Genomic DNA, 23,939 nt, shown 5'->3' with positions numbered 1-23,939 from the left:
CATATTTCAGTCTGGAAAGAAGCCCATTGCTGATACAACAAATCAATTGATAAGAAGTGTCTTTATTGCACTCAATAAAAAAACAGCGCAACCCCAAATAAACATACACGGCTCATAAAACAAATTGCTCACCTAAAATGAATTACACTCTAAGTTTTTTTTTTAAGTAAATTACACAGAATATTCAGTGATGTTTCCACCCACTAAAGAGTAAGATTATAAACAGCACTAAAAGTAAATGTTTCCACGTTTCTTTTTAGTTTAGTTTTTGTTGTTGTTGTTGTTCAATCTACAGGATTACCAAGAGCAAAATGCAAAAGAAAAAAAAAAGTGGTAGAAATTGCCTGTTTCGTGAAATATAGGAAAAAATATACCATCTGTGATTTAGCACAGTCCTCAATATTCCATCTGCGATCTGAACGCGGTTCTTAACAAAAGCTGAATCCATTGTCGTTCAATATGATGTTTTGAAAAGTTTTTCCAAGAAGACGACTTTTGTAAGACACTGGTATTTTTGGCGTGGAGTTCCTTCTGAATGAAATAGTCGATGTGGCTCTTTGCAACTGTGTTAAGAACTGGTTTTTGTGACACGCAAAGGCTTGCAATTTTGAAAAGGTAGTCGGCCAGAGCTGCCTTCCACCACCTTGTCCCCAGAAAACTTCCTGAGAGAAATGTAGTTTTGAGCCCTGTGTGATAGGTTTGGATTTCTTCATGCGTTAAGATTCAACAAATATTTATTACCAACAATCTTGTCAGAGGGGTTTACCCCTTGTCAGAGGGGTTTACCCCTTGTCAGAGGGGTTTACGTGTGAGTCCAAAAGTATCAAATGGTGTTACTATGCTGCCTTAGGCATTGTAGTTTTGTTCAGTATTTTTGTTTAATGTTTATTTAGTTTTGAGAGACAGAGAGAGACAGAGCACGAGTGGGGGAGGGGCAAAGAGAGGGAGACACAGAATCCGAAGCAGGCTCCAGGCTCTGAGCTGTCAGCAGAGAACCTGATGTGGGGCTTGAACTCATGAACTGCGAGATCAGGACCTGAGCTGAAGTCAGACGCTCAACGGACTGAGCCACCCAGATGCCCCTAAAAAAACTTTTTTCATGTTTATTTTTGAGGGGGGGGGGCAGGGGCAGAGAGAGAGGGAGACACAGAATCCGAAGCAGGCTCCAGGCTCTGAGCTGTCAGCACAGAGCCTGATGTGGTTAATTAGACAACACAATGGCCCGTCCTGTAGTGACCACCAATGTTTCCTCAGGGTGATGCTGTCACCAATGTGCTACCCCCTGATGAACCCATTAGGTGATACGAAACCACACATGGGCACTCCCATCCATCACCGTCAAATAACATAAAAATGGGGTTTCTCAATTTTGGCATTACTGGCACTTTCAACTGGATAATTCTGTGTTGGGGGCTGTCTTGTGCCCTATAGGGTATTGCGCAGCATCTGTGCCTCTACTCATGCGATGCCAGGAGCACCCCCCTCCCCATTATGACAGCCACAAATGCGTCCAGAGATTGCCACGTGTCCTCCAGGGAGAAAAAAAAAAATCACCTTCGGGTGCAAACCACTCCTATGAAAGGAATCATTAAATTTTCACATTAGCAATTGTTAGAAACTATTGTTTTCTTTTCGTTTTTTCCTTCCCTCCTTCTCTCTGCAGGTAACAGCTCATGATTCGTACCTAGCTTCTTGCAGTAAATGAAAATGTGATGGAGGTTACTACCGAACGCAGAAAGGAAGAAAAAGTGGGAAGTGGTTTAGGAGAAGCGAGGGCTGCAAGAACTGTTTTGCAACGTGTGAAGAGCAAACAGAGGGGCGGACAACTCCAGTGGCACTGAACACAACCCAGTTCTCCAGCCACCCGGGACTGTTCTGAAACTAACCAGGTTGCCACAGACCACACTTCCTTTCTTCACTCTGGGTCCTTGGTGTGTGTTGGGGGGGGGCGGGCGGGAGGTGCGGTCCAAGCCCTCTTTGGTCTGGAAAAATACTCTTCGTTTTGCAGAGCTCGGCTCCAGTGTCTTCTCCATTTTTTTTCCGTGAGGGGGTCTTAGGTCCCACTGGTAACGCGAATTTTCTCTTTCTGCTTCTGCGTTGTGGACTTGTGTAAATTTCAACTTAGTGCTTTTCACATTCTGCTCAATATTTTGGTTAAGTGGTTAGATGCCTGCCTCTCTCAAGACGTTATAAAGTCTTGGAAGCTAGGCTACCATCATGTGACATCTAGTCAAGCGATTGCATTTGGCTGTGATTAACAGAAATCTGCTTCAAGGAAGTTAAGCGGAGGGGCGCCGGGGTGGTTCAGTGGGATGAACGGCTGACTCTTGGTCCTGGCTCAGGTCATGATCTCACGGTTTTATGGGTTCGAGCCCCACGTCAGGCTCTGTGCTGGTAGCTCCAGCCGATTTAGGATCCTCTCTCCTCTCTCTGCCCCTCCCCCACATGCACTGTTTCTCTCTCTCAAGCTAAATAAATAAACTTAAAAAAAAAAAAACCTTAAAAAAAAAAGAAGAAGAAACTTAAGTAGAGAGCTTGTTTCCCTTATATTATTAGAAGCCTAGAGGTAGGCAGCTGAAGTCACCGGTTCAGCAACTCACCGAGTCTCAACCTCCAAACTTCTTCCGGCATTTCCTTCTTGGTGGCAAGATGGCAGCGGCTTGGCCAGCCACCATCTCTGCGATCAACGAGTTCTCAGCAGGCAAGGGGAGGGTTCTTCAGAAACCAGCACACTTCCCTTCTATCTCTTTGGTCAGCACTGACTCATATGGCAATTCCTGAGGGTAGCAGAGGTGAGGAGAGTGAGTTTTAGCGTCTGTTGTAGAAACTGGCAAAGGAAAGCAGGTTGGAATCGGTTCAAATTAGTTGCCCTCCAATGGCTGACCACGTGCTACTGCTCGTGCAGGGTCCGTGGGGCTAGACGATGCCCCAGCGAGAATTCTTCCTCCTAAGCCCCTTGGCACAGGAAGAACAAACACCATCTCAAGTATTCCACAAAACTATAAATTCGGCCTTAATTTGGCCATTGCTTTAAAAAAAAAAGAGCTCAATAAATATGCATGCCTCCTTATCTTTTGCTTTCATTCTTCATGGCGCGGGGGTTGGATTTAATAAAAGGAATATGCAGGACAAGGCACAGAAGTCCGTCTGGGAGGGATGTGGGGCAGAAGGAAGGCACTGGTGACCGATCTAATCGTGTGGTGCCGTGAGCTACCAGGGCCAGGACGACTTTGAAGGCAGAAAGAAATCTGGATGGCCAACATGACCTATGGTGTCACAGTGGGACTTAGATAAAAGGGGTCGCGTGTTAAAACGTGATTTTAAGATTTGTCTGCCAGAGCAATGCAGCACTATTATTTCTTTTTAAGACCCACTTGAAAACTCACATAAAGACATCTAATAGCTATTTGAGATTTAGTGTACCTTTTCTACTCTGGTCTTATGGCTTAGCCAATGGAAAGCCCAGTTAGCCAATGGAAAGTACAGTTAGCCAATGGAAAGCCCAGAAATTTGTGCTTTAGGCTGTGTGCTTGTGTTTTTTTTTTTTCTCTCCTAAATATATGCATATGGAGATATTTAACCTGTAACCACAAAGTTCCGTAGAAAACATTCGTTTTATTTTCTTCTTCAGTCAGTGTGACAATTTAACCAAGAATGGCCAAATTGTTTTCTTTTTTCTTTTTCTTTTTCCTAAATCAAACTCTGTCTATTCAGTAGAGGATCACTATGGGGTTCCATTAAACAAAATAACACATTCTGTTCTGATATTTAGTAGGGCAGGCCTCAACTTCACTGTCTCTGGGATTCATTCGCGGGAATGCTCACTAGAGGAACATTTTCCCCCATCAAGAGATCTGGAGATCCACATTCCACCTGCCTCCCCTTTCCCTGGAGATTTCTTTTGCTTCCTCTGGTCTTGGGTATGATAAATGACACAAGGCTCCTATTAGCATGTATACAAACTCAAGAAAAATGGGGGGGGGGGGTAGAAAAACAGTATTTCCCTTTTCTCATCTAAAACAATAAACTTAAAATAAAATAAAATAAAGTAAAATAATAAATTTATATTTAATTGATTTTGTGGGTCTTTCCTCATGAAACGGTAAACCCTATTAGGAAAAGAGACACGATGATAAATTATTGGGGGGAGGATCTTTGCAAAGGTTTGTCATTGGTTGGTAATAACGGTCGTGAGGATGTAAGATTGATCACACCTGGCCGGCTCTTGATTCATTTAGTCCAATTGCCTGTCGTTGGCAGCTGGGCCAAGAAACACAAGTGTTCGCGATGTTTCTATTACATGCAGCTTGTCCCTAATCATCCCAGTGGACAATTAATGCTGCGACATCTATGCATGTGGCCAAAGCACAGATTTATGTTTGCACTACCTGCAAGCTCCTGAGGAAAAATAATTATTGTTTTGTTTGTGTGGGCTTTTTTTGTTCTTTATTATTCCCTTTCAGGCATCCTGGTATTCACTTGAGTGCTATTGCTTTAAGGGATGAATTACACTGTAGAATTCTTGTTTTGGAAAGCCAGCTAACATTCCTCTTATCCTTACTCTTGTTGGTTTCAAAATTATTTCATATCGTAAAAGCAGTGCATTCACATCCCCAGAAGTACACAGAATAGGGAAAAATGATAAGAAACTATTCATGGGCTTGGGCAGGTGCAGAAGGCTGTGTGTTGTAATATTGATGGCAAGAGTGAAAATCTGAGAACTAACTAAATGTCCATCAATAGGGAAACAGTTACATAAATGTTGTCAGGGACACGTTAGGAAATCCATGCAGCTATTAAAAAACAAGATAGATATTTTGTGTATTGATACAGAAAGTTCTTTTTTCAAGACCAATTTTTTTTTTTTGGTAAAGTTTATTTATTTATTTTGAGAGAGAGAGAGCACAGTCAAGCAAGGGAGAGCAGGACAAAGATGGGGGAGAGAGAGAATTCCAAGCTGGAATCTCCTCTTTGATAGCAGGGAACCCCAGCCGGACGTGGGGCTTGACCTCACAAACCGTGAGATCATGACCTGAGCCGAAATCGAGTTGGACGCTTAACCAACTGAGCCGCCCAGGCACCCCTCAAGACCAATTTAATTGAAAAAAGAAACATCGCAGAATGACACAAAAAGTGTGATAACATTTATATTACTAAAAATACTAAACATTTATATATTCCTGTATAATTATGTATTTACGTGAATGCGCAGAAAAAAAATGTCGAGAAAGATGCTCACTACCCTGGAGAGGCCGGGAAATGGGGAAAGTTTACAACAAAAATATATTCAATTTTGTCTACATTTGAAAACCAGTACAAAGGAATTGCTTAAAATGAAGGAGGGAAAAAAAGATCCTGAATCTCCTTACTCTAACAAAGAAATGCAATCAGAATGTTTTGTGATTTTTCCTTCTAATCTTTTATTCGTTTGGGAACATAACATTTAAACCTGTAACAGTGTCTAAAATCAGAGAGGGATGAAAAAGAAAACCAGAGTCCTGGTAAATCCGCTGTTGACATTGTCCTATGTAATTATGTGTTTAGGAAATGCGAAACATCCTTTTAGCGAAAGCCTCCTTCCCTTTGTCTGTAAGCACCCTCCACCTGTCCTTGTCTTTACCTCCTAGTTTCCGAAAGACTTGTAAAATTTCCCGACTTCCTCAGGGAGAGGAAAAGAAGTATATACCAATAGGTGTAAAATAATTACCATAACAAGCAATTTGTGAGCTTTTATCCTATAACTGTTAGCCACTGTTCTAAAGCACTTTGTATTAACTGACCCGTGGACTCCCCATAGATCTGTGAGTTAGGCTCTAGGATGACCATTCTACCGAGGAGGAGATTAGGGACAGAGAAGCTAAGGAAATTGTTGACAGTTACACAGCTAGAAAGTGGTGGACCCCGGGGTACAAATCCAGGGTCTATAGCTCTAGAGTCTCCATGGTGGCTTCCACCACACTGCCTCAATGTTAGTAGATTCTTAATGGCAGAAACACATGATGCCATGTGTCTACCTGAGTCTTTAAATTTTACACAAAGGAGGTCACACCATACCTGCTATTGGGCACCTTGATTTTTTTCCCTTTAAAAACTTTTTTCCCCCCAGGGCTAATTCAAAAGAACCGTATTCTTTTAATATATTGCAGAGATTTTGGGGCGCTTGCGTGAAGTCGGTTGAGCGTCCGACTTCAGCTCAGGTCATGATCTCAGGGTTCGTGGGTTTGAGCCCCATGTCGGGCTCCGTGCTGACAGCTCAGAGCCCGGAGCCTGCTTCGGATTCTGTGTCTCTCTTTCTGCCCCTCCTCTGCTCATACTCTGTCTCTTTCTATCTCAAAAATAAACATTAAAAAAAAAACCCAAACAGATTGCAGAGTTTTCTATAATAGGGATACAACTCTATTCATAAATACTATAGTCATTTTCTGTTTCTTTTTTTGGCGTTGTTTTTCACTTGTATTGCTTTATTTATGTTTTCTCCTTCTTCTGGGGTCAATTTTGTACCTTGTATTTTTTCTAGAAAATGCTTCATTTCCTTTTTCTCTGTTTGATATTTCTTTCATTTCTGCTATTACCTTTGTTATACTCTCCCATCTACTGAAAGGGCATATTTTATTGTTGATTTTCTAACTTCTTGAACTGGATGCTTAAGTAATTCATTTTTACTTTGTTCATTATGTAGGTCTTTCATGCCATGAATCTAGAAAAGCACGTTTTTCTCCTCTGATATTCTGCTTAAAAAAAAATCCAGGAATAATGTAAGATGTTGTTTAAAACTTTCTAGCTGGTTCACTTTTTTTCTCCTAATTCACGCCTACACTTTCTGCCTTGTATTACACTTCTTGTTCCTGCCTTGCATATCCTGGTTGATGACTGTCACATCTTCGTATTTTATATTATCAAGGTTGGTAACCTTAACCTTGTCTACTCGTAACATTTTCCATAGTAATTCAGTTTTCATTGTATATTCAGGTACATTTAGTGCTCATACGCAGCATTTTGTATCCAGAATTTAACAATAAACATGGTAAGTTTGTTATCATTTTCATGAAAGCAGGCATGGTCTTATTTTACATGTATCATGAGGTACCTGGCCGTTGCTTCAACATTGGATTTTAGATTGTTTCCAGTTTTCCCTTCTTGTGTGTTACACTGCATTCACTGCTTTTAAGGATTTGTCTCCAACCCCATATTCTGCATTATTTCCACAATTAGAGGAGGGCTCACTAGGTGGGAGTGGGAGTGGTTGTTTTGAAGCCCGGGGTAATTTATACTTCTGCTTTGAGCGTCCCCGACTCTTGCAAGAATCATGCTAGACTGCCCTCCCATGGCAGCCACTGTAACTACACTCACATTTCAGTTCTCCCATTGCTTCTATTGGGAGCCAGAACCACACCAGTGAGTGCATTCAGGGAGACACAGCTCTCCTTGTGGTGAGGGGGCTTTCTCCTTATTTCCAGAACCCTTTTTCTCGATGTTCAGCATATTTCCTGGGCTGAATCTCAGAACCTTTCTCCAAATTGACCCTGCGAGTTGAGATTGACAATGTTGCTTTAAGAGAACCGTAGAGTTTGGACTTTAAGAATCCGTTTTGGAATCATTTTTCCAGAAGATAGTTTTCATGTACTTTCATGTATAAAAATCTGCCTATGATGGTTTACTTTCACACAAAACCCTGAAAATATTTTCATTAAGTTATTACCCAGCAGGTGTTAAACTCATATAGAACATGTTACCTTTGTGCTTAAAAAAAAAAAAAAAAAAAAAAAAAAAAAAAAAAAAAAAAAAAAGACTTTCTTACCAAAAGCAGACAAACAAACACACAAAAGACTCTCTTAGCTATTTTCAGTAGTAATGGGCTGTTGGGCTGGGGTTGACTCATTGACATGCCCACAAGTGAGGTTAGAGAACAATCTGTCGCTATGAAATAACTTCTTCCTACAATGGTGCTGGACACAAGGTGACCCGAACGGAGCTGACTCTGTGGTCCCCAAATCAGTTCAAGCCAGTACATGGAGCCCCAGTCTTGGCTCTTCCTACCACCTTACCTTCTACACCCTGCCAGCTCTTTCTGCCAAATATCACTCAAAATCCATCCTTTCTCTCCCTCCCACTGCTAGTGTCCTGTCGGGTCCAGGCTGCCTCAGGATCTCACCCGGGACTCCGGCACTGGCCTCCCACCTATCTCTTCCTTTCAAACATGCCCTTTGAGACCCTTGCTTGGTAAAGCAGTCAGGGGGATTTTTCTAGCAAGAAAATATTTACTTAAAAGCCTTCAGCAGTCATCACAGCTCTTGTGGTTAAGTTCAAACTTACTGAAAGAACAGGTTATGCTCTCTGTCCTGCCCGTGGGTTTTTGTGCATACTCTTTCCTCTTCTGGAACATTCTTCTCTCCCTTCTCCAACCCATTCTTAGTCCTAACCTTAGATGTTACTTCTCCAGAGAAATCTTCCTGCATCTTCCAGGTTCCCTGGATTTGTAGCTCCTATGGTTCCCTGGCCCACATTGTCATGTTGTATTAGTTCTAGCTGATGAGTCCCTAAGTTCTGTAAAGTCAGGTATCTTGGTCTTGTGTACTGTATCCACTAAAAATTTTACTTGACTGTTAGTCACTGAGACTGAACAGAATAAGATAAAAGGATGTTTTTCTCACATACCACAGTCCTGAGAAGAAAAGCACCTCAGAGCTGGTGTGGGGGTTCCACATTCCCCCTGGAGAACCAAACTCCTTCTATTGCCACTCTGCATCCTTAGGCATTGGCTTTCATCCTTAAGGGCGCCTCATGGTCCAGTATGGCTGCTGGAGCTCTAGCTATTACAGCCATGATCCAGGAAGGAAAAAAGAAGAAGGAGAGAAGGACAGAGAAAGCCTGCACGGCCATTTGTCTCCCCTTTAAAGAGCTTTCCCACAATCCTTCCTGAGAATATCTGCTTCTATCTCGTTTGTCAGAACTTGGTTACCTGGTGATACCTAACTATAAGGTTGGTTGGGAAATAGCCTTCACCTAGGTATAATGTCACCCTAATCGAAGCTGGAGTCTATCACTGGGAAAGAAGATGGGAATGAGTATTTTGAAACAACCAGCAACTTCTGCTCTTGTCGGTATAGTATCTCAAGGTCTACCTACTTGGGTTCCCAGTAGACGTCATGAGACCATGAATGTGTGTCACTCCAACCAAGGGAGCAGACAGCCCTGGGACCCAGAGGGTAAAGGAAACCAAAAGGTTAGGATAGGAAATGTTATACTGCGCTCGACAGAAACCGTCTCCCTTGCGACGATGAGCGTGGCCCATCGACAAGTGACATGGTGACCCCTGTTTCTCTGAGCTGCTGTTTGCTCCGGGTCCAGCACATGGAAGCAGGGTTCTAGGCTTTGCCCCGTAATAAAGAAGCTAGCGGGCTTCGTTCTCCTCACTTGCCCCCGAAATCATTTTCTTCAATTGTTTGTTAGGGCCTGTGCCTTCTCTCCTACTCACTTGCTGCAGAGTGGCGGGGGCCGGGGGAGCCTAACAAGGTAATAAGATAATGTCCTATGTGACACATATGTGGACCCGCAGGCCTGATCATCAGTAGCTCGGCACCCACCTGGGGCCAGCTGCCTACGGCGGTGCCATTCAAGCAGCTACGTGCCTATGCCTCACCTGGAGCCCTTGTGAAATGCACGTCTGACTCAGTCGATCTGGTGTGAGGCCTGAGTTGGGTGCTCTGCTCTTTGGAACTCCAGGACCAGCTCCGTCTGACCGAACTCTGCGGGAGCGGGGGGTGGGGGGGGGCAGCTGTGCGGTAAGCCAGGGGAAGCACATTCCCTACCCCAGTGGAGCATGTGCTCCCCAGTGCAACTGCCCACATCCCTCTGGGGAAGCTCTCTCTCATGCTTTGGGAGTGTGGCTTTGACCTTCTTCGTGCCTTTGCTTTGCTGGGTCAAGTGCCATCAGGACCATCACTGATGGCCGGATCGTTTTTTAACCCTTGTATGGCGAGAATCTCCACTTCAAATACATGGAAACCTTAAAAAAAAACCCCAAAAACAAAAAACAAACACTCATGGAAAAATAAAGTACATAAAATTGGAATCGCTAATAACCAATAAAAACCTTGCAGGACTTGGCGTGGATAGCTCAGCTTTCTCTCACTGCCCGTTCATCTTTGCAAGGAGCTTACATGCAATAGACCCCCAGCCTTCACCTTGTACCCCATGCTCTGAGACCTTTTCTAGGCCAAGGCAGGAAGGGCAGAAGCAGGGATTTTTGTTGGGTTTGTTTTTCAACATTACGTTACATTTTTCTGATTATGAAAACAGTAGGTACTTATTTGAAAATGAGGGGGGGGTGGCGCTAGAAAAAGTCGAAGGAAAGAAATCTCTACGATTTTGTTTTTCAAAGGCAATCGTTTCAAACATGTTGATGTCTTGAAAATTCATTTTTGTATTTCAAATTCTGTACATTTAGACTTTCTCTTTTTACAGAACTGTGAACTCCTGTGAGAGGCAGTTGACTGGAAGATGGGCTAGGAGAAAGGCAGGTAAGAATTCAGGCCTGTGTAGACATTCCCTGGCGGGAGCCGAGGCCAGTTTGCCAGGGAGCTGGTAACCAGCCCGATAGCTGGGTACTGCAGTACTTTTCTGTCTCTTTCCCTCTGTTACTAATGTGTAAATGGAAGTAATGACCTCGACTTCTTAGCAAAATAGAATACCACAGAGGCATTAAACAAATGAATGTGTTTTCTGTTTAATCTTTGTAGCAACCTTTGAAGGCAGGGACCCATGTTATTCCCATTTTATAGATGAGGAAACTGAGGCCACGACCTTACTGGGTTATGGTGATGATTTTTTTTTTTTTTAACATGCAATATACGTATAAGCATATGTAAATTCTGGCACCATTTGTTATCATTGTGGTGAGACTTGGTCTAAGCACTAGAGTTCTGGGGTGGTTTGGAGGGACTCCCAACTCAAAGTAGGAAAATCAAATATGGCCTCTCAGGAATGGGCTATGTGAAGAGAGTGGGGGTGGGAAGGGATCAGCTTCAGGCATTATGGTGCACTCGTTGGTTAGAATGTAAATTCTTTTTGGGAGACTCTAGGGATATCCACAGGCTCTTTGCATTCTTTGCAGTAGGCACGCAAAATAGGTGTGTTGACCGTAATAGCAATACAATCTTCCAGAAGCCAAATCTAGAGCCATTGTTAACCTCAACAGTTACTTGTGCAGATTACAAATGGATGATCCCTCTGGGTGTAGACGTCAGGCACAACGGAAAGGCATCCTCCCTAGACCCTGCTCTAAAGCCTGTGCCTTTGGGCTTGGCCCCCACTTGCCTCTTGTTGGGTATCGTGTTCCGTGCACCCACTGCTCACCACTACCCATCAGAAGTCCCTGGTCATGAGCTCCAGGCTACTGGGGCTTGGGCCTTGAATACAATGACCCCATCTCCCCCAATCCCAGACACTGGGGTGAGTAGCAAGTGTGGGTCTCACTGGCATGAAGGCATAATGACCAACACTGGATATTTTCAAAAGTGGGTTTTGGGACACCTGAGTGGCTCAGTCATCTGGCATCTGACTTTGATTCAGGTCATGATCTCGCGGTCCATGAGTTCGAGTCCCGCATCAGGCTCTGTGCTGACAGCTCAGAGCCTGGAACCAGAACACAGAACCTGGATTCTGTGTCTGCCTCTCTCTCTCTGCCCTCCCCTGCTCATGCTTTATCTCACTCTCTTGCAAAAATAAACAACAACAACAAAAAGAGTGGGTTTTGATGGGGGCAACAGGAATCAATCTCTGAAGGCCCCAAGTGCCTGAAGGGAGTGGAAGAAAAGCAACTCAGTGGATAAAACTGGCAAGTTGAAATACCCACAGACAGGCTTCTCTCCTTCCCAGAGATTTCCCACAGTGGCCTTGCTTAAACATGCCCCTTCTTGCACCTTGAGAATAACTTCAGGGAAAATAATTTTATTTGTCCCTCATTATTTTTATGTGACTAATAAATCACATATAATTCTGGCACTTCTTCCTAATAGCAATTAGAATAAACAATAAGAACCATTTCAGCTGCTCGACAATTAGGATTCTAATGAGTGAAATGGAAGTCGTGTGATGCAGATTTGGACAATTCATTAGTTGGAAGCATAAGCGCTTTTAAAAACGAATGATGTCTTGAGCTAAATTATTCAAAACACAGCGAAAAACTGGACGGGAGGGACAGATGCCAGAAATAGGCCATATTCTTCACATTAGAGGGAAAAACGAGACAAATCCTAAAAAGGATCTAAGAATCGAGAGTCAGAATGGTGTGAAATCTTACTATCACTGAAAGGTACAAGCGTCACCACGTATCTGTGTAAGGAGGTGCACTTTTTTCACTGTGCTGAACAGCTTTGGCACTTCGCCTATGTCCCTGATGGTTAAGTGGGTATTTCTCAGCTGAGAAAGATCAGTGAGGTTGGACCACTTACCCGGAGCTACCCAACCAACTGACCGAAATGCCTATCTTTTGACCTGTGCCCCCTGCCCTCCTTTTTTTTAAGTTTATTTACTTATTTTGAGACAGAGAGAATGAGTGGGAGGAGGGGAAGAGAGAGAGGGAGAGAGAGATCCCAAGCAGGCTCTGCCTTGTCAGCACGGAGCCCGACGTGACGTGGGCTTGAACTCATGAACCGCGAGATCATGACCTGAGCCAAAACCAAGAGTCAGACGCTTAACCTACTGAGCCACCCACATGCCCCACACCCTGCCTTTTCCAAAGGCCAAGGTAAATTTCTCCTGAGGGGACATTTTAGAAATAGTAGAAATCGGGGCACCTGGGTGGCTCAGTTGGTTGAGCATCTGACTTTTGATTTCAGCTCAGGTCATGATCTCACAGTTTGTGAATTTGAACCCTGTGTTGGGCTCTGCACTGACAGCACAGAGCCTGCTTAGGATTCTCTCTCTCCCCCTCTCTCGGCCTCTTGCCTGCCCCCCCCCCCCAAAATAAGTAAAATAAACTTAAAAAAAAAGAGAAATAACAGAAATCAACACAGGAAATGCAAGAGTGGAGGTAATCTGTCTCCTTTCTTCCTTCCTCTCTTTTAAGTATAATTTTCTATAGAAAAATGCACAAATTTCATCCAAGTATACACTTGGTGAGTATCACATACGTGCACACCTGTGTAGCCACTGCTCAAATCAAGAGCTAGAACATGTCCATTATCCCAGAAACTTCCACTGCACCCTTTCCAAGTAATCACATCGCAAAGGCAATTGTTGACCCTCTTTCTATCACCGCAGGAAAGCCGGCCTGTTCTTCATATAAATGGAATCACAGAGTATTTAGTGTTTGGTATCTGGCTGTCTTCACTCCACATAAAGCCATGCTGTTGCACGGATCAGCAGATCATCCCTTTTTATTGCTGTGAGCGATTCCGGGGTATGAATATACCACAGTTTGTTCTTCCATTCTGCTTGTGATAGGCATTTGGATTGTTTCCAGCTCTGGGCTATTATGAATGAAGCTGCTCTGAGTATTTTCATTGCACCCACGTTTTGTGGACATCCACACTCCTCCCTACGAGGGAAATTCCTGGGTCACAGGGTAGGCTATGTTGAAATTCATTAGAGAGTGCCATATGACTTTTTAGCTAGTTCCTTTAAAAAAAATTTTTTTTAACGTTTATTTACTTTTGAGACAGAGATAGAGAAGGAGCGGAGGAGGGGCAGAGAGAAAGGGAGACACAGAATGGGAAGCAGGCTCCAGGCTCTGAACACAGAGCCTGACGTGGGGCTGGAGCCCACGAACCAAACCGTGAGATCATGACCTGAGCCGGAAGCAGGAGGCTCAACCGACTGAGCCACCCAGGCACCCCTAGTTACTTTTTTTTTTTTAAACATTAGCACTTTATAAATGTTAATTGTCCAACTTAGACTTTACCCACAGGCAAGAGTCACAAACTTTAGAGCAATTTCATATCTTTTGGTTCCCTGGTGACCAGTTGTTCGAATCGCATTTTAACTAAGGAAAAACTGGTTAAGGGCATCAGAGTCCCGTGTTCATCAAGTTTTGCCTGTACGTGTCTGTTAGGAGGTGAGTGTTACAAAATAAATAAATAAATAGATAGATAAATGAACGAACTCATGAATGAATGAATGAATGAATGAATCAGTCAATCAATCAATCAATCAATCAGTCAATAAGGTGCTTTACTCAGCAAACACAAACAGCCGTTGGACTGAGCAGAACCTGTTGGCTCCCAGGAGCGATCCTGCGGGAACCACACTGCCCGCCGCCTCGGGCTGCCTGGCCGCGCAGCGCCACCTAGCGTCGGCCGCGCTCGGTGCCGGGCTTGCTCAGCGCCTCGTTTCCTCAGGGTGTAGGAAATCACCCAGCATCCTGGTGACACCTTTTGCCAAAAGCCGGAGAACTCTTCTCAGCATCCTCGGCTTTCACCTTGCACGGTCCCCAACCCTTGTCGTAAGGGCCCCTGAGGGCGTCTCGCATCTCGGGCCCCAGTCCTGGCTGTACCCTGCGGCTCCAAGAGCATCGCGACCATGGACAGCAGCCAGGGCTGAGCTAAACTGCAGGCGCGTTCCCTCCTCCCCTCGATCCTTCCCACTGCGCACCCCTCTGGCCCTCCTGGACCTCTCTGGTAGGTTGGAGACTGGTTTTAAAAAGCCTTTGGGGAAGCCAGAAAGGGCAACTGACCCCGAGAACTTACTTCTCTTGGGCTGGGTGGGCCAGGTTGTGGGATATTTATTTAAAAGGCGAAAGAAAGGTTTATAAGATCTGAAGAGAAACTGAGTGTATGTGGGGTATTTTATATTTGATGTCCCAACAAGCCTCTGAGGCAGCTATCATTAACACATTTTATAAATGGGGGAAAGGGAGATTCAGAAAGGTTAAGTATTTTTTTCCAAGGTCACACAGCCATTCCAGAAAGAACCAGATCTCCAACTCACCACTAGCTGTTTTCTTCCAGGACAAGGGCACTTTTTCTGATTCTGTGCCTCCCCCCTGCCCCCACTCCGTTTTACTTCCTCCCTTCACCATTCACATCTTGTCCTTCTCTCCTGGGTGCTCATAAAATGTTGCTCTTCCTATTTTAAATTTGTTTTAATGTTTATTTATTTTTCGGAGAGAGAGAGAGAGAGAGAGAGAGAATGGGGGAAAGGCAGAGAGGGAAAGAGACACAGAATCCAAAGCAGGCTCCAGGCTCTGAGCTGTCAGCACAGAGCCCGACTTGGGGCTCAAACCCACAAACTGTGAGATCATGACTTGAGCTGAAGTCAGACGCTTAACTGGCCGAGCCACCCAGGTGCCTCTAGCTCCGCCTGCTTTAGAAGCCACATGTCACATGTTTGGAAGGAACTCCAGTTGGCCCTTACAGACCCCTGCCTGGTTCCTGGCCAGCTGTCCCAAGTCTCCTTGAGAGGCACGGTCTAGTTATGGATGTGCCCAGATCGCCACAACCTTCCCTTACAACGTGCGGCTCTTTGCTTGTACAGAAAAAGAATCCTTCTGTGATTCGAGACGTGTGGTGCTTGACCTCCCCCTTCCCAGGAAGTGATGCTTATAGTGAGGCAAATAGAAAAGTAAAAATCGAGAGGAGGAAGGGTGCTCGAAGTTCATTTAGTTCTGGTGCTGCTGCATACTGAGGGAGGAGGAGAGTGTCCTAGAGACGGATCCAGCATGATTCGGTGGTGTGGAGAGCAGAGCCAGGTGGGTTACCGTGTTATCCGGTGTACAAGAGCTGTCCCTGTGTGGAGAGAGACATACGGGGTGTCCACAGGGAGTGGGTAGGAAGATAGGCACAGTGAAACATGCCTACCCACGGGGAGTGGGTAGGAAGATAGGCACAATGAAACGTGAGGGGAACAGTTACCTGTCCGAAGGGCCTTGTGGGTCCACAGGTGGGCCCTTGACCATCAGGGTAGAGGCGCTCTATTGCAGATTGAATTGTGAGCCCCCCACCCCCAATTCATATGGTGAAGTCCTAACTCCCAGCACCTTAGGACGTGACCTATTTGGAAACAGAGTTTTATAGAAGTGGTCAGGTTAAGATGAGCTCGCTGGGGTGGCCCTAATCCAATATGACCGGCATTATAAAAAGAGGAAAGTTGGAGACAGGCCCACAGGGAGAACACCATGTGGGGATGAAGGCAGAGGTCAGGGCGAGGCTTCAGCAAGCCAGGGGCACTGAAGATTGCCAGGAAACCACCAGAAGATAGGAGAGAGGTCTGGGGCAGATCCTTCCCTCACAGACCCTGGAAAGAACCAGCCCTGATGATATCTTGAGATCACCATATCTTGATCGCAGACTTTCAGCCTCCAGAATCAGGAGACACTGAATTTCTTTTTTTTTTTTAAGTTTATTTATTTCTTTTGAGAGAGAGTGAGTCAGAGAGAAAGTGAGAGAGAGAATCCCAAGCAGGCTCCGCAGAGCCTTGCAGAGCCCGACACAGGGCTCGAACCCACAAACTGTGAGATCATGATCTGAGCTGAAACCAAGACTTGGAAGCTTACCCAACTGAGCCACCCAGGTGCCCCGTGAGACACTGCATTTAAAAAAATTTTTTAAGTGTGTTTGTTTTTGAGAGAGGGGGGAGGGGTAGAGAGAGAGGGAGACACAGAATCTGAAGCAGGCTCCAGGCTCTGAGCTGTCAGCACAGAACCCAAACACGGGGCTCGAACTCGTGAACCACGAGATCATGACCTGAGCTGAAGTCAGACGCTCAACTGACTGAGCCACCCAGGCACCCCGAGACACTAAATTTCTGTTGTCTTAAGCCCCCTTCCCTAGCCTGTGGTACTCGGTACAGCAGTCCTGGGAAGTGAACACGCGCTGTAGGGTGCTCCCCGAGTTAATGAAGGTGGGGACAAGCTCATATATGAAGAATATTGTCCTGTTGTTACATACTTCTCTGTAGGCGAGGGACTGTGTTCTGCATTTGCTAAAGATTGCAATCTCTGTCCCCCAAAATCTGCGTTCTTCCCACCTAGAAATGACTACTAAATGACCATTGGAAATGTTAAATTCTTGTCTCCCAAATCATTTCAGCTGGAGGGGAAAATAACCTGCAATTGAAGGGCCATTTGTCACCTGGACAAATTTAAGGAGGCTCCCACTCTCAGGTGCTGGCTGCCCACTGACACTGCTCGGAGATTCCACACCCCCTTAAACTCTGCACCCTACATACCTCTTTTGTCTTATCCTGGTCTAGACCCTGTACATTTGTACCTGGAGCCACAGAGAAGGAAATAAACCTGTAGATATCTAGAAACCGATATATGACTGCAGGAACCTCTGTCACAAAACCTGAGATGATTATAGAAAAGCTTCTTCTGGGGCGCCTGGGTGGCTCAGTCGTGTAAGCATCTGACTCATGATTTTGGTTCAGGTCATGATCTTGCAGTTTGTGAGTTTGAGCCCTACATGGGGCTATCAGTGCAGAGCCTGCTTGGGATTCTCTCTGTCTCCCTCTCTCTCTGCCCCTCCCCTGCTTTCTCTCTCTCTCCCTCAAAATAAATAAACTTAAAAGAAAAGAAAAGTTTCTTCTGGACAATTACATAAAATTATTATTCTTTATCTGAAACAAGTTTAACTGGGTGTCCTGTATTTTATCTGGCAACTTTACTTGGATCCAGGCAATTCCCCAGAAAGATTGCTGATATATATATTTTTTCTGGTTCAGGTGTTTTATTTAATTTTTATTCTTATTGTTTTCTAATTAATTTATTTTTTAATATAATGCATTATCAAGTTAGCTAACATACAGCGTATACGGTGTGCTCTTGGTTTTGGGGATAGATTCCCATGATTCATCGCTTACATACAACACTCAGTGCTCATCCCAACAAGTGCCTTCCTCGATGCCCACCACCCATCTTCCCCTCTCCCCCTCCCCCTCCATCAACTCTCAGTTTGCTCTCTGTATTTAAGAGTCTCTTATGGGTTTGCCTCCTTCTGTGTTTGAAACTATTTTTCCCCTTCCCCTCCCCCATGGTCTTCTGTTAAGTTTCTCAAGTTCCACATATGGGTGAAAACATAGGTTATCTGTCTTTCTCTGACTGGCTTATTTCACTTAGCGTAATACCCACCATTTCCATCCGTGTCGTTGCAAATGGCCCGATTTCATTCTTTCTCATTGCTGAATAGTATTCCATTGTATATATAAACCACATCTTCTTTATCCATTCATCAGTTGATAGACATTTAGGCTCTTTCCATAATTTGGCTATTGTTAAAAGTGCCACTGTAAACATTGGGGTACAAGTGCCCCTATGTATCAGCACTCCTGTATCCTTTGGATAAATACCTAGTAGCGCTATTGCTGGGTCATAGGGTAGTTCTATTTCTAATGTTTTGAAGAACCTCCACGTTGTTCTCCAGAGCAACTGCACCAGTTTGCATTCCCACCAACAGTGCAAGAGGGTTCCCGTTTCTCTACACCCTCGCCAGCATCTGTTATTTCCTGAGTTGTTGATTTTAGCCACTGACAGGTGGGAGGTGGCATCTCAATGTGGCTTTGATTTGTGTTTCCCTGATAATGAGGGACATTGAGCATCTTTTCATGTGCCTGTTGGCCATCTGGATGTCTTCTTTGGAAAAGTGTCAATTCATGTCTTCTGCCCATTTCTTCACTGGATTATTTGTTTTTTCAGGTGTTGAGTTGGGTAAGTTCTTTATAGATTTTGGATACTAACCCTTTATCTGATATGTCATTTGGACTGCTGATATTTTTAAGTGCACACAATAGTATGATAAGGTATGGTGTGGCTGGTGAAAGTTTTGGCCCCGTTCTCTAGGGGTTTATATTCCAGGTCCAAAAAAAGGCCATTAATCTCAGTAGATCAAGTGCCTCTAATTGTTTAGGCAGGAATGTTTCACCTCGAAGAATTCCAGCCAGGCTATTTAGACCAGAGCAGGGCCCCATTTGTTGGCTGCTTAAAGAAATGGGGATAATATAGCCGCCTATTTGTTAGGGAATTTAAATGTGGTCCAGCCTCGAAGGCAAGTCTTTCGTGACTTAGAGCTGGTTCCTTGAGGCTTTCTTCAAGGGCTGGTGTTCAGGGACTGCTTTGAATGCAAATTAAATTTTCTTTAAAAATAATTTGTTCTTAAGAATTGCCCAAGCAATTCTGGCTGAGAAGAGCATCCTCATGACAGATGTGATTTGGACTGGTGTCCTTGGCAACTCTACAGGACAAGGGGAAGCCAGGGTCCTCTTGCTGGGAGTGCTCCTGTCCTTCCACCCACACATCCATCCTTCCATCCATCTGCCAAACACCTGGGTTAGACACAGATTGAGAAGAGACAGAAAAATGCTACAGTTGTATTCTTCAAGGAGCTGACAGTCTTTTAGGGAAGACAAGCACATAAGTAGGCAATTATAATACATTGTGACTTTGTTCTGATAGAGGCAGGCACAGTGGATTGTGGAGATATTCAGGTGCAGGATTTAATTTAAGTGCAGGAAAGGAAAGAAGAACCACTTTCAGGAGGAAATGATGCTTTAGTAAGTCTGGAAGTACATACAGTAAAAGTTACGTAGCTAGGTGATGTATTAGAAGGTCAAGGCAAGAATCATTGGTCATTATTTGGGTAGAAAGTATGGGGTGCGGGCATGTGGGAAGAAGGCAGAGGGAGGAATCAAAAGTGAGTCCTAGATTTCTGGCTTGGCACCTGCCTCCTTAGGTTTAGACCTTCAAAGTAGTCACTTCTAGAAGTGAGTCACTGGACCACAATGAATGTTGGGAAACCTTCAAAATGTTCATTGTCCGAGAGCTTGGTAGATCCCATATTAACCAATGACAAAGAGTCACCTCTACTTCCTGGCATCCAAGACCCAGGAATGCAGACTGAGTTATTAAATACCCACGTGTCTGACATCACCCTACATTTCAAAGGTTTCTTTCTTTCTTTCTTTCTTTTTTTTTTTTTTTTTTTTGCCTGCTACTTTTAAATCCATAGTGTCAGAAGTAGAGCATATCTATGAGATCGCAGGTGAAACAGAATGGGCGTAGGGAAAAGGAAGTTGGCTATGTGTTCCTACTGGGTGTAGGGGGGCTGCTGCTTCCAGAGAGCTGCCCAGAGAACTTGATGCGTCAGTGAAATTTGGCAGATTGGCTTTGAAAATTGGACTGCGTCACCGGGAGGCACATTGCAACAAAATGGGTGGTACTGAGTTCCATAGATTGTATTTTTGGGCAGAATGTCCTGGATGAGCTTACAGATTGTATTTTCCATGTCTTCATGACTAATGTTTGCAATTACTAATAGCTGGGGACAGTTCCCACTGGAACAGACGTCTTCAGTATTTTTTTTAATACAAAATTAGTCATGTGGATTCCCTGGGACTTGGTGTTTTATTAAGTCTCTCTTTCTCTCTCTCTCTCCGTCCTTTTTCAGAGGAAAGCTCTGTTCTGTACACGCCTAAAAGATTTTTTAAAAGTGAGATGTGCATTCAAAGCAACGCGGACGGGTTTCTGCTCAGAATTCAAACAAATGCCTTTTCTGGTCAAAATGACGACAGGATCTAAAAGACAACTCTTTGATCAACTATCAGATGATACTTTTGTTCTACACCAGTGCAGCTTGCAGAATGTTTATTTGGCAATAGAAAAAAGGTCACCATTTTAAGGCAGTTCAGAAACCAAATGTTCCCATAATATGGCAGTTTTCTCCCTTGGCTTTGCTGCTTTGGAATCTGTGCTTTTGACAAGCTCAAGCTCTCTTAGATGTGTGGTTGGGGGGGGGGGGAGGGCGGAGTCGGTGGTGGGAGATCTGTTAATTGCAAAAAAAAAAAAAAAAAGGGAGATCTCCCCTGCAAGGAAACTATTTATATCACAAGGTGAGTTCTTTAAATAAGAAAAGGAGGTGGTGGGGAGAGAATATCTCGGCTAGGTGCGACATATGTAGAAACAGAACAGCAGCGTGTGCACAGAAATTTGAATCAGGTTGTGTTTTTTACTATCCAATCCTTGCTTTTAAGCAGCATTTTACACCCCCTCCTGAAACAGAAACCTCTTTAATTAGTTCCTGCAGAAGTGCCTCTCTACTGCCACCTGTTGTTCAGGAGAATATCAGAGCTCCGTGGGGGTCCCGGGAGCCCGTTTGAACTCCTGAGGTGCGTCTCTGTCCTGCATGGTCATCCTTGCTGGGACCCTTTGAGGCACAGGTTAGGGAGGTGATGTAAACTTGGATCATCCAGAGCTAGCCGAGAGAACTGGAAAATGCCGTATTTTCTCCACACGGAACAAGCTGTGTTCTTAGTTGCTAATCATTATTGATTTAGAATCTTAAAAAGCCATGCTTCCCATTTCAATAAAAGCAATGAAAAGTATTTTAGAGGTGGAAATTGCCTCTTCAAACAATATTAAGGAAAGAGAAAGGGAGTGGATGGAATCCAAGGTTGGGATTGTGTTAAAAGCTATCTAGGCCTTCTGTATGCTAATTACAAGTACTCAGGAAAGTTGAAACTAATCACAGCAGAGGGTCAAAGCCCCAGTCACTGCAAGTTAACCCAAGTGGCCCACTGTATACATTATATTTATTTTTGCTTCTCTTGGGTATAGTAAATGTGTCTGGTTTTGTTCATTAAAGCCTCAGATTGGGCTTATTTGGCTAACATCTGTTAGGACGAGGGTCTTACTCTTAATTGGTACCATCTGGAAAGGGGGAGGAACACACAGAGGATCTTCATAATGGATTGAAGGCCCAGCCCTTCTATATCTTGCAAAAATACTTTTTATTTTTAAGCTAGTATTATATACATATATACATACATACATGCATATATATACACATACATATATACATACACATGCATATATATGTACACACACACACACACACACACATATGCACATTTACTCATGTGAAAGACTATAATTTTACAATCCAGCAATATAACAAAAAATGATCGGGGTGCCTGGGTGGCTCAGTCAGTGAAGCATCCAACTTTGACGCAGGTCATGATCTCGCGGTTCGTGGGTTCGAGCTCCAAGCTGGGCTCTGTGCTGACAGCTCGGATCCTGGAGCCTGCTTCAGATTCTGTGTCTCCCTCTCTCTCTTTGCCCCTCCCCAGCTCGCACTCTGTCTCTCTCTCTCTCTCTCTCTCAAAAATGAATAAACATTAAAAAATTTTTTTAAATGATTGGTATATGAGATACGCATCATTTAAGGTACCAGCGAAACGTGTGCGTGTGTGTTTGTGTTTAGGGACGCTGAGTATCTTCCTTTTCTGGGATGTCCCCTCTTTGCAGCTCCATAGTGCTTATTCTGAGGCATCTCTTTTCCCTCTTCCTCTGGCTCTGGTTTCCATAGCTGCGGTGGACAGGTCCTCCTAACTTGCACACAGATGTCATTCTGCACTCAAAGCCACAATGCCACGGGCCATACCAGTGTTGCTGGGTTTTAGCTCTCTCTTTATGTAATTTGAGAGCTCATTAATAAGCACCATTTTGTGTGATTGAAAAATAGAAAGGGCGTCCTGGCATTAAACATTAAATCTGAGAAGAACTGACTTAGGAACACAATGAACTTCTTTTTTTCTCCTTATGTCGATTCTAGTCTGGGGATGAGTGGAGACCCAGACACTTCCTCTACTCAGCCCCCACCAAGCCTCTGCAGGAAGCAGAAATCTGAGTAGACCCTTAAGATTGATTTCCAGATGCATCTGGGTGATGGAAAGGCTTCTTCTAATTTTATCCCATTTAATTATTGCCGTCCTGTCCTTGCCGGGAAGCTTACTTGTGTGTGTGTGTGTGTGAGTGTGTGTGTGTGTGTGCGTGTGCGTGTGTGTGTGTGTGTGTGCGTGCGTGTGTGTGTGTGTGTGTGTTGACGAGGGTGACAAGCTTTTAAGGACTGGCCTGGGGAGCTCTTCACAGGGATTCGGGGTTGGGGGGAGGTCCCACCCCTTCAGAGTTTCTTCTGCAGGTGACTACGTTCCTGCTACCCTAGAAAACTCTGGCTGAAATGGGAAGTCACCTCTCCAGACCCCAAACTTCTCATACTTTCGGGCAAAGGGAGTCAAATAATGCTGCTGTGATGGACCCTGGAGCTCGACTCTGAGTGGTGATATGCATGACGGTCTCCTTGGATGCTTCCTTCCTCACATTGCGGTTGGTTTCTTTTCATGTTTTGAAAGAGTGGCAGGAAACTGCCCTCTGTTACTCGTGGCTGCCTTTTCATGGACCCACCTTGGCATCGGCGTAAAGACAGACTGTGTGTCCCTTCTGGAAAAGTTTGAAGAGAAAAGTGTGTATGTGATTAAGAGGCTGAATGTTCTATGTGGCTCCAGTATGTTCAGTAATGTTTTTTCGGCCTTCAGTTGTCTTCTCATTATTTGACAGACACGTGATAGTCTATCTCTATTCGTATATGTACTCATACCCACAGATTTGGTTAGGGCTTTATATGTTTATAGGGTCAGGTTACTACATTCTCTAGTGGGCCAATTCGTGAATTATTTTGATACTTTTTGGAGCCTCCAAGGATCCAAGGTCCAGTACTATGACAGTTTTTCAGGACCGGCTTCAGGAGGTAAGATCTGTGTAGGAGTTGAGGAGGTTTCTTGCCATCTTGGGGGACAGCCTCCGACCATCCATGCATTCCAGTTCAGTGGAAGTTTTCCCAGACTCGGTGCTTGGGAACCAGGCAGGTGCACACCCTAGTGTCTTTGGGTCCACTCACATGTGCATGGATGTCTTTGAGCAAATGCAGCTCTGTGCCTGGGACCAGTGTCTACAGACACTGTGTCTGGCAGTGGAATCATTGCAGTCACGGGGATTGCAAAGGAAGACTCCAGAGTGGCAGGCCAGATATTTGCTGAGTCCAGTTGTAGCATTTCTCCTCCTCCTCCTCCTCCTCCTCCTCCTCCTCCTCCTCCTCTTCCTTCTTCTTCTTCTTCTTCTTCTTCTTCTTCTTCTTCTTCTTCTTCTTCTTCTTCTCCTTCTTTTAGAGAGAGAG

The 23,939-nt window shown here is 44.4% G+C and overlaps 1 long non-coding RNA gene across 1 annotated transcript in view; it reads left to right on the top strand.

Annotated features, from left to right (window-relative positions):
* The first annotated feature begins 1,668 nt into the window (after positions 1-1,668).
* The window catches only part of LOC122221133, a 40,045-nt gene continuing 17,774 nt past the window's right edge, over positions 1,669-23,939 (top strand). The window contains exons 1-2 of the long non-coding RNA XR_006203094.1: positions 1,669-1,889; positions 10,465-10,520. This is a non-coding gene — a long non-coding RNA (uncharacterized LOC122221133). The remainder of the gene's footprint in view (positions 1,890-10,464; positions 10,521-23,939) is intronic.

This window comes from Panthera leo, chromosome B3, assembly GCF_018350215.1.
Source record: "Panthera leo isolate Ple1 chromosome B3, P.leo_Ple1_pat1.1, whole genome shotgun sequence".
Lineage (NCBI taxonomy): Eukaryota > Metazoa > Chordata > Mammalia > Carnivora > Felidae > Panthera > Panthera leo.
This window is presented reverse-complemented; position numbering and strand designations above follow the sequence as displayed.